Source organism: Labeo rohita, unplaced genomic scaffold (genome assembly GCF_022985175.1).
Source record: "Labeo rohita strain BAU-BD-2019 unplaced genomic scaffold, IGBB_LRoh.1.0 scaffold_1708, whole genome shotgun sequence".
NCBI classification, from domain to species: Eukaryota; Metazoa; Chordata; class Actinopteri; order Cypriniformes; family Cyprinidae; genus Labeo; species Labeo rohita.
In genome coordinates, this window is record NW_026127899.1 from 1 (window position 1) to 15,375 (window position 15,375).

General features: G+C 36.7%; 1 long non-coding RNA gene across 2 annotated transcripts; it reads right to left on the reverse strand.

Moving 5' to 3' along the window:
• Positions 1 to 11,096: 11,096 nt before the first annotated feature.
• On the reverse strand, positions 11,097 to 15,347 carry LOC127158790 (uncharacterized). Of its 2 annotated transcripts, none has more exons than XR_007826271.1 (3): positions 15,193 to 15,347; positions 14,820 to 14,899; positions 11,097 to 12,483 (listed from the first exon to the last, which is right to left on the reverse strand). It is a non-coding gene; the product is annotated as an uncharacterized LOC127158790 (long non-coding RNA). The 2 variants fall into 2 exon arrangements; XR_007826272.1 differs by lacking the exon at positions 11,097 to 12,483 and adding an exon at positions 13,954 to 14,044.
• Between the last annotated feature and the right edge of the window lie 28 nt (positions 15,348 to 15,375).

Here is a 15,375-nt window from a genome sequence, read left to right on the forward strand (position 1 = left end):
TTGAACTTTATTTCCAATGATAGAATATGCAACAAACACTACTGAAACACTAAAAAAAAAATCTTTAAAAAGTGAATCAATTTGATTTGCAGTTCATTGGCTTTCATATTGATTCAGAAACAATTTTTGTTCATTAAAACGATTCAACCAATTCACAATAAGACTCAATTTGATTTGGTATTGTTGGGATATGCATAGGGTTATTATTTACATGATTATTTTAAAATGATTATATAATGGGATTATGGTTTTGTGATGTGTTGCTCTTTACAGCACGGTTGTACTCATCAGTTAATATATTTTTCATTGTTAATTTACAAATATAGGCCTACCTTTGTCAACCTGTGTATCTTTGATTCAGAGTGAAGGTTTTTCATACCTGTAGGTGCAAAAAATCTCTCCACCATCTTAAGTGAAAGTAAATGAAAAACTGACAATGAAAATTGTATTTTAAACTTATGTTAAACAGATTTTTAAATTCAAGGGGATACCCATATATTTGTACATTAATAAAAATAAATAATAATAATAATACTCTGTAATTAAATAGATTTTATTTATATCCCATAAGTCCAGAATAACCAGAAGAAATTCAGCCTTTCAGCCATCACTCATTAGCACCTTTACTTATTCAATATTTTATAAAGATACCAATAACATAACAAATACACTTTCACAACATTCATTCAGTCACATCACTGTCTTTCAATATCACCAGAATGTAATCATTTACATATTACCTCAACATCCATACAAAACATAAACAAATACATACCACAATGATGTAGGAGTTGTTTTCGTAGTTAATTGTACAGATTTAGTCTGAAAAACACTCAAAAATGTGACATTTAATCAGCCAGCGCTATTGATTTAAATGATATTGTGGCGGCTGATAGAAAATTACATCTGGCCCAGTTGTGGCCCACATTCTTATGGCTCAAAAAAAAAAAAATTGCATGGAATGATTTTGCCCGTTCTTGTTAAATGCTACACATTTACTTACTCTTCAGGCCTTCATTGAACTATGTGATAAACAAACTCATCGTTAGAAGATTTACTTTGTTCTGCATCCCTGCATATGAAAGAATAAAGTTAAATATTGTCTTGATTTCTGTCTGGATGTTTTGGGAAGTACCTGATAAGAATAAGAGCCTGAGCACTCAACCATGAAGAATATTCTGTATGTGGGTATTTGTGTTCACGTAACTCTCCCCAGATGGATTGAACATCTTCAGACAACCTGCTGCTAGATTTGCTGTTTTACGTCCTTGGTGGGCCACTGAAAGGCAAAAACCCAATCCCTGTTGTCATCTAAATAATCTTCAGAGATATGCTATGAACATCAGATTGGCCAGCCAGTGCCACCCAAAAACCCTGGTAGACCGAGAGCATTTTTATTTTTGTCAGCTCATCGATGGAGTGCCAAAGGAGGTCCACCAGTGTAAAGGACACTGGTGGACCGACAAGTCATTGTTGACTGGGTAATCTGTCATAATGAAAATCCAGGGCAACTAATGAAACAGGAACTGAAACTCAGGAAACTAGAACACAGCAACAAAGCAACAAACTAAAAATAAGAATCATCCAAAACTGAACATCACACTGACAGCAGCAAACTGAGTATCAGACCAGATTTGTACGGTGCTGCCTAGCATCCATCTGGCGAATCTCCGCTCTCTACCCAACAAAATGGATGAACTACTTTTGCTCTTCAGGACAAATAAAGACTTTTCAAATGCTTCTCTATGCTTTATGGAAACCTGGCTGAAAGACACGATACCGGACAGCACGCTCCATCTGCCGAGCTATCAGCTGTTTAGAGTGAATCACAATGAAGAATCAACGGGGAAATCGCGTGGTGGCAGGATGTGCTTTTTCATCAATGAAAGGTGGTGTACAGATGTAACAGTGTTAAAGAAGATGTGCTGTTCCAATCTAGAAGCACTTTTCATTACCTGTAAGCCATTCTATACGCCGCAAGAGTTTTGCTCGTACATTCTCATAAGCTTCTACATTCCACCGCAAACTAGGGCTGCACGATTAATCGCAGGATGTCTTGAGGCGCGTTTAGTCAATGAAGCCGGTACTTTGATTAGTAGTAAAGCGCCATCACGTGCGTTCAGCTGGAGCGGCAAGTAATACACAGAGCCATAAAGCACTGACAAGCTACGACAAAATCGCGCTCATTTTGCGCGCGATTTTGGCGTAGCTTGTCAGTGCTTTGCGGCTCTGTGTATTACTTGCTCTGTGTACTGAACGCACGTGATGGCGCTTTACTACTAATCAATGTACCGGCTTCATTGACTAAACGCGCCTCAAGACATCCTGCGATTAATCGTGCAGCCCTACCGCAAGCTCACGTGAGCCTGGCTTTACAGAATCTCGCTGATTAGATAGCAGACACTGAGCAAAAACACCCACTCTCTAATCACTGTTTGGTTCATATTATACCGACCTACAGGCAAAAACTGAAAACAGCTAAACCTGTGTTAAAGGCGGTCAAGTGATGGACTAATGAAACAGAGCAGGTTTTACAAGCCTGTTTTGAATGCACTTATTGGAGCATTTTTGAAGCTGCTGCAAACGATCTGGATGAACTTCAAATCCAGTTTCTTCAAATATCAGTTTCTGTGAGGATATATGCATTCTTACCAGGACTTATTTTACATTCAAGCCACGGTTTACAGCAAAACTACAGAAAAGGGGATAGAGTCTTGTACAATCAGGCCAGGAACACACTGAACAAGGAGATTAGAGTGGCTAAAAGGACCTACACAAAAAGGTTAGAAGATCAGTTTACTTCAAACGAACCAGCTTCAGTGTGGAAAAGTCTGAAAGCCATCACAAACTACAAGACACCAACCCCAAGCACTGAGGCAAACCAATGACTTGCTGAAGACCTAAGTAAGTTTTATCGTAGAATTGAAACCCCCCACACCCATTCTGACCATCTCCTTACACAACCACTAACACCTCCAGCAACCCACCTCTCCCTCACTCCTCCACTTTAAATAAGAGAAAATTACGTCCGCCAGGTCCTCAGAAAGAACAAAAGGAGAAAAGCACCAGGCCCAGACGGCGTGACACCAGCCTCAGACGGCGTGACACCAGCCTGTCTGAAAACGTGTGCTGACCAGCTGGCCCCCATCTTCTCACAGATCTTCAAAAGTTCTCTGGAGTTGTGTGAAGTTCCATCTTGCTTCAAACGCTCCACCATCATCCCCATCCCAAAGAAAATCAAAGATAACAGGACTTAATGACTACAGACCTGTGGCTCTAACGTCTGTGGTCATGAAGTCGTTTGAAAAACTGGTTCTGGCTTATCTGAAAACATCACTGAACCCTTACTAGACCTCCTGCAGTTTGCTTACCGAGAAAATAGGTCTGTGGATGATGCAGTAAACATGGGACTGCACTTCATCCTGCAACATCTGGACAGATCCAGGGACTTATGTGAGGATCCTGTTTGTGGACTTCAGTTCGACTTTCAATACCATCATTCCTACACTCCTCCAGACCAAACTAAACCTGCTCTATGTTCCTAGCTCTATCTGTCAATGGATCACCAGCTTTCTGACAGATGAGACTGGAGAAATTGATGTCAAGCAGCCGCACCACCAACACTGGCGCTCCTCAGAGTTGTGTTCTCTCTCCACTGCTCTTCTCCCTCTACACCAACGACTGCACCTCTAAAGACCCCTCTGTCAAGCTCCTGAAGTTTGCAGATGACACCACACTCATCGGCCTGATTCAGCTCCTTTCACTGGAACTAAGGGGCCAAGCCCAGCGCCTGAAAAACAACCCCACACCATAATCCCCCCTCCACCAAACTTTACACTTGCACAATGCTGTCTGACAAGTACCGTTCTCCTGGCAACCGCCAACCCAGACTCATCCATCAGATTGCCAGTTGGAGAAGTGCGATTCGTCACTCCAGAGAACGCGTCTCCACTGCTCTAGAGTGCAGTGGTGGCGTGCTTTACACCACTGCATCCGACGCTTTGCATTGCACTTGGTGATGTGTGGCTTGGATGCAGCTGCTCGGCCATGGAAACCCATTCCATGAAGCTCTCTGCGCAGTGTTCTTGAGCTAATCTGAAGGCCACATGAAGTTTGGAGGTCTGTAGCGATTGACTCTGCAGAAAATTGGTGACCTCTTCGCACTATGCGCCTCAGCATCCGCTGACCCCGCTCCCGCAGCCTACCACTTTGTGGCTGAGTTGCTGTCGTTCCCAAACGCTTCCACATTCTTATAATACAGCTGACAGTTGACTGTGGAATATTTAGGAGCAAGAAAATTTCACAACCTGACTTGTTGCACAGGTGGCATCTTATCACAGATCCACACTGGAATTCACTGAGCTCCTGAGAGCGACCCATTCTTTCACAAATGTTTGGAAAACCAGTCTGCATGCCTAGGTGCTGATTTTGGCAATATAGTGTATGTTGTTGCTGTCTTTGTGTACTGCAAGCTAACAACACTATAACAAATTCCTTGTGTGCACAAGCATACTTGGCAATAAAGCTCTTTCTGATTCTGATCTGGCACACCTGCACATATCAATGCCGCAACTCAACCTAAACGCAATCCTTTTATCACATACAGGTCATGTCTGGCCCACACACTAACAACAAGCCACAACACATGTGTGTGAGTCAGATCCATATGCCCTCTGCCATTGCCTGAACTGAGCCATATGTGTCATAGTTGATCCCGACTAATCTGGTTAGGCTGATTACTAATTGCTTTGACAATATAAACCTGTTAGAAATTAAAATATTTTCACATTGCACAGCTGCATCTTTTAGCAGAATCAAACTCACCGCACCTGGTACTATTTTATTGAAACGAGCAAGCTGTTCTGTTTGTGTGCAGCCCCTTACGAAAATCAACCATGGCTTTACTACAGTAACCATGGTTTAACTATGGTTTTTGTAGTAAAACCATAGTAACGACAAAATAAATCATGGTTTTACTACAAGAACCATGGTTTAATTATGTTTTTTTTTTTTGTAGTAAAACCATACTGACTACAAAATGAACTATGGTTTTACTACAAGAACCATGGTTTAACTATGATTTTTGTAGTAACCACAAAATAAACCATGGTTTTACTATTGGATTTGGAGTAAAACCATAATTAACTACAAAATTATAGGTAATTTACTATAGGATTTGGAGTTAAACCATGGTAACTCCAAAATTAACCATGGTTTTACTATATTGACAGTGAAACCATAGTAATTATGACAAAGCACACGTCTATAGCGTGTTTTCCAGTAAAACCATAAAATACACAATTAAATATGGTTCTACTATGTGTGCTGACACTTTTATACACTGGAAGAAAGAAATAAGCATGATTTTGTAAAGAAATAAAGAAAATAAGTTAACAAATAAATACAAATAATTTTATTGTCACTGTATATTAACTAGTTATTATAAGCTCAGCAATTATTTATTGTTTATACCCCTCCTTTTGGGAGGCTCATGCATTATTAAACTGTTATAATTACCTACAGTTATCTACAACAACATAATATTATTATTAATATTATTAATATTATATTATTTTTCTCCATTATCGTTGTTATTGTTATAGGCTGTGTCTGAGAGCTCTAAAATGCTGCCTTCAGAGGCAGCATACCAAGGCAGGAAGGCATCAAGGCACGTCCGAATCCAAATTCTGCTTCACTTCCTGTCTCCGGAGGTTCCTTCTTCTGATCGAATTTTGAAGGCAGCATAGATGTATCCTTCGCTGCCTTCGATTTTCCACAATCCTGTGCGTGTGCGTCATATAGGCTATATAAATAAAGATATTCAGGTGAAATTAAACTTGCTACTTTATATAATAGATGAGCTCTTGACCATGATATACTTTATGAATAGTAATATTGTAAAAAGCAATAATAATAGTATATAAATACAATAGAAATACAATATAAATAATAGAATAATAAATACATTAATAATATACTACCAATTATAACGAAAAAGCTACTAATAATAATGACCAGTTCTGCAATAATACTTGCAAAAGTTATTTTATTTTTTTAAGCAAAAATGCCATTCTCAGCCATCTTTTCTGATGCACAGACCTTCAATGACAATGACATCGAGGACTTTCTGTATTATTAAACCATTTATACATAACTGTTTAAGATCGTTTTTCTACTAAATGTACAACTTAACCATTACGTAACCTAGCAATGACTTCACTTTACGCTGCCTCTGAAGTCCATCCGAAACTTCAAGAGGAAGTGAAGACACTGGCTGAAAAGTGTAATGAACAGGAAAGATACAAAAGGAGATGGAACTTGCGTATCAGAGGCTTAAAATAAAAGGAAAGCAAAGTATTTTCTCTTCTTTCAAAAATCATGCCAGGAGTACCTTGGAATGTGCATGACATGGTGGACACCGTTCATCGTATCGGTAGAAAGGAACAGAGTCGTACGAGGCAAGTCATCGTCCAGACGGAAATGCAGAAATGAAATCTGGAAGCTCTTTAAGGAGCTTCCCGTTTGTTGCTGCCAGACGCTTGGAGGCAGACCAAGCTGAGAGAGCGGAGAGCCACTCTGGAATCCTCCCAGGTGAATATACAGCGTGATACTATTATAACTCATCGTTATCTTTAGGTCACGTCCCTAAACCATTCAAGCTGGCGGTTATTAAGCCTCTTATTGAGAAACCACAACTAGACCCTAGTGAACGAACAAATTACAGACCCATTTCTAATCTTCCATTTATGTCTAAAATTTTAGAAAAAGTTGTATCTGCTCAACTGAGCTCATTCTTGCAAAACAATGATATCTATGAAGAATTTCAGTCAGGCTTCAGGCCCCATCACAGCACAGAAACTGCACTTGTTAAAATCACTAATGACTTGCTTCTTGTGTCAGACCAAGGCTGCATCTCATTGCTGGTTTTACTTGATCTTAGTGCTGCGCTCGACACTATAGATCATGACATACTAATAGATCGACTACAAAATTATGCAGGTATCCAAAGGCAGGCTTTAAGATGGTTTAGATCCTACCTGTCTGATCGCTACCACTTTGTTTATTTAAATTGGGAGTCATCTCAGTTATCACCAGTAAAGTATGGAGTGCCACAAGGATCTGTTCTAGGTCCTCTACTATTTTCAATATACATGCTGCCTCTTGGTAATATTAATAGAAAACACGGGATTAGTTTCCATTATTATGCTGATGATACTCAACTATATATCTCAACAAGACCAGATGAAACTTCTGAATTATCAACGTTAACAGAGTGTGTTAAAAATGTAAAAGATGACCAAAAATTCTCCTATTAAATTCAGATAAGACAGAGATATTACTTATTGGACCAAAAAAAAAAAAAAAAAAAAAAAAAAACATTTAGGCTAAAAATCATATAGCCTAATGGTTTTTATTGTAGTGGCATGTTTATTAGGATTAATCTCTAATCTGTCTATAATATAATGCTATGCATGGTCAAATCAAAACTGTTCTGAATAATCGACTCTGGGCTTGGAACAAGTATTAAACAAGTATTAAAATATTAAAATATTTTAATTATTATTTATCCATTATTTGAATTATCATTTGCTATTTGAATGACATAAGTTTGATTTAACAACAAATAGAATTACGAAAAAAAAGAGAGAAATGACAAACGATTATTATTATTATTATTATTATTATTATTATTATTATTATTATTATTATTATTATTTCGTTCTGTTTGAAAAACGGACAAACGAAAATTAAGACTCCACATTTCAACTCTGCCTGTGTTTACTGTCCCATCACGCAGAATATGAATTAATCTGATGTACCGCTCTGCAAATTAGTCACAATAGCGTTTCTTTATGCTGTTTGGCTGTTGCTATATTTCTTGCAAATATACATATTATATCGGGTCGGCGGCGCCGGCGCGATCTCTTGCATTTTTATAACAGAGGAAATAAATACCAATGTCTACCTTATTTATTGTACTTCCACAAAATAATCAGACTTTATAAAACACTTTTGTAAAATAACAGGGTGCGCTGTCTGTTATGTCCGACAGCTTGAAATGTCCATTTAAATAAAACATTCAAAAACAAATTTGTCACCGTACTTTGGTTTTCTCTCATCTGCAAATAAGTTCCACAAATGACAACTCACCTTTCGCAAAAACAGGATAGCCTACTTTGTGTCCGGAGAACTGAACCATCATCTGTTATAGTTACAGCACATGAATGAATATCAAAGGTTATTATGTGTGATGTTAAAAACCATGGGAAAATTGAAAGAGAAACCCTGGCTGTAAAATCCGGGCTTTCCGCATCTGTTGCGGTAAAAATAAATGCTTTTATGCATCTATAAAAAAAAAACAAAAAACATTTAGGGTAAAAATAAAATAAGTAAAATTTAGTAATTATAAAGTGTGCCTTTGACCTTCAAGATGTAAATGTTTTTAATTCTGTCAGATTGCCTGTCAGTCGAACTTTGGCGAAACTATTACAACTCTAAAATTAAAAAGACAAATATTGTTTATTTTAGTTAAATTAGCCCAAATGTTTATAGCAATGTTTAATGCGTTATTTTGTGTTGGTCTAGAGACACCTAATGGGGAATACATGCTAGAACAACTTGCAGCAGACGTCACGCTGACGTCACGTTCAGTACGGCCGAACAGTATTGTGGCAGACGCAGACGTCACGTTCAGTGACACGAGTGCATGTTGAAGCGTTATATTACAGAGTCCTTCGGAACGCCATCTTACATAAGCATATTGCGAGCACTTTCCACGGTAGACCGTGTTAACTTGTCGATCAGCCACTTCAGCCGTTTCATCATCAGACTCTGGCTGGAGTTGTTATGGTAAAATCGATGCCATCATTTCTATGTATTGATAAGTCTCCAGGGCTGTCAGTCAGTTATGACAATGGGCGTTTCGTTCTCTGACATGCTGTACGCGGTAAACCAATCATAAAGGACTGCCCCATCTGACCAATCACAGCAGTGAGGGCTCACGGAAAGGAGGGGTTTAGAGAGACTGATTCTTCGAACTTCTTCGCACGAGTCGTTTAGGAATAATTTAAAAATGGGGTAAAATTCAATCTATTTTTGGAGAAAACTGAAGTGTTTTTTGACCTTGCATACATGTAAACCTGTTTTGGGAGTCTATTTAAACAATATTAGCAACCTTTAAAATGGCATAATAGGGGCACTTTAAATGTGGAATTACAACCGCCAGCAGCAAGTCACTGTTAAAAAGAGAGTCATTGCGATTGAACCGACACATTTAAAGGTTGATTCATTCAGGAACAAAACCACCGTCATGTTGTTTAGAGACGCAAAACAGTGCAGTGGCTGTGTTTGGAATGATTTCTGTTGGCGAAATAGAGCAACAAAATCTCCTGGTTTATTGAACTGTTGTATAAAATCAGTATTTGTGAACATTTATGTTTTTCGCAAAAAAAAAAAAAAAAAAAAAAAAAAAAAAAAGGCACTCTTCCTGTGATACTGATTAACAATATGAAATTATATAAATATACATTTTCTGCCAATATATCCAGAATTTTGGGAAAATGCATTTTATTAGACTGAATCATGCCGTGAAGGAACTCGCTCTTAAATGAGCACAGTCAGTCTAGGGAGTGTTTAAGCAATCATAACTCCTTTTATAATCAGTGAAGCTGCCCTTACACTGATAAATAAATCTCAGCGAGATAAAGCGAGAGAGACAGAGAGACTTTTTTTTTTTCTTTTACAGAAACTTTTAATTGCATTTAGAACCAGATTTACATAATCACTCCACAGTTACACACAAAGACTATTACAACTTCATTTCTAAACAACTATCACTTATTTTCCATAAAAGTCAATTTAGACACCAACATTCTTCAAGTGTTACCAATTTCCCAATAAGTTCATAATAAGCAAACTCAACCATTAAACGAGCAGAAATCAAACCTTTACACATTAAAACAATATTAGTGGAAACTTTTCCCATAATCTTAGCCTTCCTTGTCAACCATATTCTTAATTTAGCTTGTCCATACAAATAATTCAAAAATACATCAACATTCCTTGATTTATACCGATAAGAACCATAAATAAAACCTTCTCGTCTAAAAACATGACCCAACATATCACACCATTCTTTCAACAATTGAAATAGTGGATCTGAGTCTGAATAAATAGGGCAAGTATCAACAACACTACGATCCAAGCGTGTCTTATGTTTATTTGTAGCAATTATGCCGTGTATGATCCTCCACTGTAAATCGCCTGTTCTTTTATCAATAGGAATTTTATATAAAGTTCTCCAGCTTCTTTTAGATGAAAGATCTGTACCAAATATTTCTTGCCATTTAGATTTCTTGCCAAAATGTGATACATGGATTTCTTGCCCACCCCATGATAAAAACGAAGTTCTGGAGTACAAAAATGTAAGCAATTTACCCTCCTCCTCCTGCCAAAAGACCACACCAGCTTTTACTTCTAATTCTGGAAATTCCTTCATATTATTTCCATCATTTTGCTCTGATAATTCTTTCTCCATAGCACATTTAAATTCAGCAGGTACAGCAGCAACGATTTCAGATAGAAGCCTTTCAGAAAAACGTAAGGATTTCACACCAGTCTTTGTTGCAGTATTTTCTGGGGCTAACCACCCATCCTTATGTATAAAACATGACACCTTAATGCGCAGAGAGTTTCATAGGTTCATAGGTTTCTAATCCATGAAATGAAACCATTTCCAAAACCATATGCACTTAAAACATCAAACAAATAAAAGTGACCGACTCTGTCAAAAGCCTTTTCTTGATCCAGGGATAATATACCTAAATCAATATTATTTATCTTTGAATAATCAATAACATCTCTTATAAGAAATAAATTATCTCTAATGCACCTATTTTTAATACAATAGGACTGATCCTTGTGAATTAATTCACCAATATATTCATTCAATCTATTGGAAATGCATTTAGAGAAAATCTTATAATCTGTTGTCCAATTCTTAAGCAAAGTAAGATTACCTTTTTTTTTTTTTTTTTTTTTTTTTAAGGGATGCAATGGTATGGAAATTTCCTATCATGATTATAGTGACCAAAATAATCACGGTTCTCAGTATTATCACGGTATTGTTAAAATGTACTGGAAATTTTCAAAAAGTACTGCCAAATCACCTCACCAAGTTTTATATTTAAAATCAAAAAACAACAAATACAATGACTTTTTGTTTGCATAATCACTAAAACAACAACAGTAGCCTACCAATGATGTCCAGATTTTAAATGACAACATGACTGACAACAGTTTAACTAATAGCATGTTTAAATATCTATTTAATATATTTTTAAATAAAGCTGTGAAAAAAACTTTTTTTTTAATGAAAAGATAACCCTCACATTTCAGCTTTTAAATAACGAAAGGTGTTAAGTCAACATGATTATTAATTTAATAAATTATTATATGTATTTTATCTGTTCCATAAATAATGAAGATAATTGGTCTGAATTGTTTAAATGTGTAGAATCCACTTAGGCACACGACGTATATGTAAGTGTAGCATACAACGTTTTTAGCGCGTCTCACTAGCTCAGGGTTCAATATGGGCCAATGACCAGAAGCCAGGAACGTCTACTGGAGAGAGGGTATGATGCTACTGGTGAGTGAATAGACAAGACGATTAAATTTAATTTATAAAAGAATTTATATTGATGGGGTTCCTTTTCTTTTTCTTTGTAGTTTGTTTCAAGTAACCACATTGATGGACAATCAATTAACAGCAGTCAAGAAATATTCTGTTGTCTCAAATAGTATCAAAAAATGTCAACAGTTCAACAGATTCAAATCTGTTTTGACCAAAATAAAATAAATTCTCAAAAAACAAAACGATAGTGTGTCTGTTTCTTCCAAATAGATTCACAATAAAAAAACTCTTTAATGAACTTTACATTCAAGAACCCAGTAAGTCAAAAGGGTGTGTAATAGGATGTTCACTCTGACTAAATTCCAAAAATAGATGTAAATGACACTTTTTTTCTTTCAAAACTCAACAGTAGATTCAATGATGAAATGTAAAACACAAGAACAAATCAAATGATTCGATTGAACAATGCATTGTGAATCTAATAATTCATTTGATCAAAGTTCATGAATCAAATGATTCAGCTTCAAGAGCTAAACACTCGTTCGACCAGTTCCAGTTAAAAAAAACAAAACAAAGTCTCTGCGTTTCAGATGCAGGAAAAAAATCTAATCTGTTCAAAGTATTGAGATCTTTTGTGTCCCAAAAGAACAAGAAACAATGGAATTCTCCTACCAGTCGATGAATTCAAATCACAGTTCAAAGGTCCGTGGGCAGCTCGCCATTTGTGCACATGTAATCGCGATTGACACAGACGATTCTCACCAGAGGATTACGTTCAGCACAAAACAGGTGATTCTCTCAGAAGATCTTGTTCGTAGAAACAAACATATGGGAGGAAAAAACCCAGCCTTGCAAAACACAAGGCAAACACAATTAACTACTGATTCAACAAATTTCATCACAAATTCATACACACACATCTCAAATGACACGTTAATATAACCTTTCAACTGTTATTAAACACGTTGACTTTCACAAATTACTCTGTCTTGTCTCATGACCCATTTATCAATATTACATGTGATAGTTTTAGCTCACGTGCTAACTAGTTTGACGCACGCGGTATGCGCACGGCCTACTCAAAATTGTTTTGTAACGAATCATCTCGAAATATACGACGGCGTTTTAGTGCCACATTAAAAAATAAAAAAAAATCTAAGATTACGAGAATAAACTCGAAACTACGAGAATAAAGTCGAAATGTTACGAGAATAAAGTCGAAATTTTACGAAAATAAAGTCGAAATGTTACGAGAATAAAGTCGAAATGATACAAGAATAAAGTCGAAATGTTACGAGAATAAAGTCGAAATGTTACGAGAATAAAGTCGAAATGTTACGAGAAAAAAAGTCGAAATGTTACGAGAAAAAAAGTCGAAATATTTTGAGAATAAACTCGTAGTAATACGAGATTAAAATCGTAGTATTTTGAGAAATAATGTCAAAATTACGAAAAGAAAGTCGTATTTTACGTGAATGTATTGTACGCTTCCACCCACAACACAAACCGACTGAAGCTGTCAATGCAACCATTAATTGCAATGCCGTACGGCTTGAGTTTATCATATGAATCCATATGCCACAATGCGCTGGGACCCCGGCTGAAGTACTGGCGAAGCCGTTTTTCTACTGTCGTACCAAACGGTTCTTAAAACGCTGTCTGTCTCCGTTGGCATGCACATCCCCTCAGCATTTGTTGGTAACCTTATACCTGTCGTCGCCTTTTGTTTATTTTATTTTTTGCGTTGTTTGTAGTTGTGTCCTTTTTTTCTGTTATTTAACAAAGTCCCAAAAACAGAAATATCTGATCATATCTCTGTTTATATTACAATTGCGTTACCAAGGCAACGACTGACACATTTGTGTTTACATTCCAAAGAGTTCCGTTATCAGCACAACAGTGGAAAATGAAACCGTATCTGTGCTGACTGGCCCGGATCGACACGAAACGGAACGGTTAAGCGAAGAGAACGGTTCGGCCCGATAGTGGAAAAGCGGCTAAAGTCTCTTGAGAAACAACATATCCTCTTCAAATAGCACACAGATGTAACCACCGATATCCGTGGAGTCGACCACTGGTCGCCATTTCAGACTGCACAAAAGAGGCAATTTCCGAGAATAAAGTCGAAATGTTACGAGAATAAAGTCGAAATGTTACGAGAAAAAAAAAAAAAAAAAAAAAAAAAAAATCGAAATATTTCGACTTTTTTCTCGTAACATTTCGACTTTATTCTCGTAACATTTCGACTTTTTTCTCGCAACATTTCGACTTTTTTCTCGTAACATTTCGACTTTTTTCTCGTAGTTTTGACTTATGCACTTTCAGAATGTTTGGAGCTCTCCTGGCAAAGGCCATTTTCCAGTCTCGGTCGGTCAACTGAATAGTTGGGTACGGGCTGTCAAGATCAGTCTATTCAAAGCCAAAAGGAAAAAAGCTAAATTAACCTGACATTCTTACCATTTGGTTAAAAATATTAATACCTCACAAATTCTGGTAACGAAAGAAAAGTTGATCCATTCTGACATATTGCACTTGCTCTTTAAGGAGGAATGTGAGGCTTTTGTTCATTGATAAGGTTGTTAAAATAGCAATAATTAGCATTGTGTTATTGGGCAGATACACTAGATTACGAAGCACATGCATCATCTACATTCTTTGCATACACATTATATGCTCAAAGAGTGGTTTATAATTAGAATGTGACTATATTCTGATGTGGTGTGCAGATTCGGTAGCTAGTAAATTAGATTTTGTTTTGGGTGTTCATGCTACACAATTAGAGTAAAATTTAATTTTGTAGTCATTGTGCACAAATATTGTGCTTATGTACTCAAACTTCTGCCTTTTCCTTTCACACAAGAACAGATATGAATTGCTGTTAAAACTTGTTTGACTGGATTTAAGCAAGAACTGATGAATCTAAAGTAATTTAACTATGGTGGAAGACAAAAAGCAATAGGACCATCCAAGCAAGTCTTCAGCGTAGCAACAATGATGAGGTCATCAGCCTCATTACCACTTTACATTCCACTTAAAAGTAATGAAATATTTAAAAGTGGATAAAGTATTCCTTTAAGTGGAGACATGTGTGGTGTTAATATGATTTTCTTTATATCAGTACATTTGTCAAGTGTATTTGGTGTTGTGGAGGTGAACAAAAGAGATTTTAGCAAGCAAGACATACCTCTCCAAGTGTAATAAAGCGATCAATGTTCTCTTTGAAGATGTAAGGCAGAAAGATGAGGGCTGCCCTAAAGTCAATATCTGCAAGACATAAGATATACTTGATATTTAAACAACATTTTTCTAATTCAGAAGCAGTGCAGGTAAATATAAAGGTCATCACTAGACATTTGGTCCAGTGTAGATGTCAATTTCAGGTAAGCAATTTGAATATAAAGATGATTTTCCCACAGAACCTATGTTAATTAACACCTCAATAGAAGTACACCGTTTTATGACATAAGAATAACAACAAATCTAAAATAGAATTAAAGACATATTAAGGCCCACGACTTGGAAACACTGTGGTATAGGCATTAACATTTAATCAGTACCTGGAAGATCCTCAGTAAGAGCTTCTTCTTTTGTCTCCAGGTAAAACTGGAATAGTGGGCATTTCCTTTGAGCTAGTTGAAGCACCTTCGGTACAATACATTTGAAGCCTTCATTGAATCGCTGACACAAGTTCCCTGTTGCTGGATGGATACGTTCCAACTCATCACACAACTACAGACGAA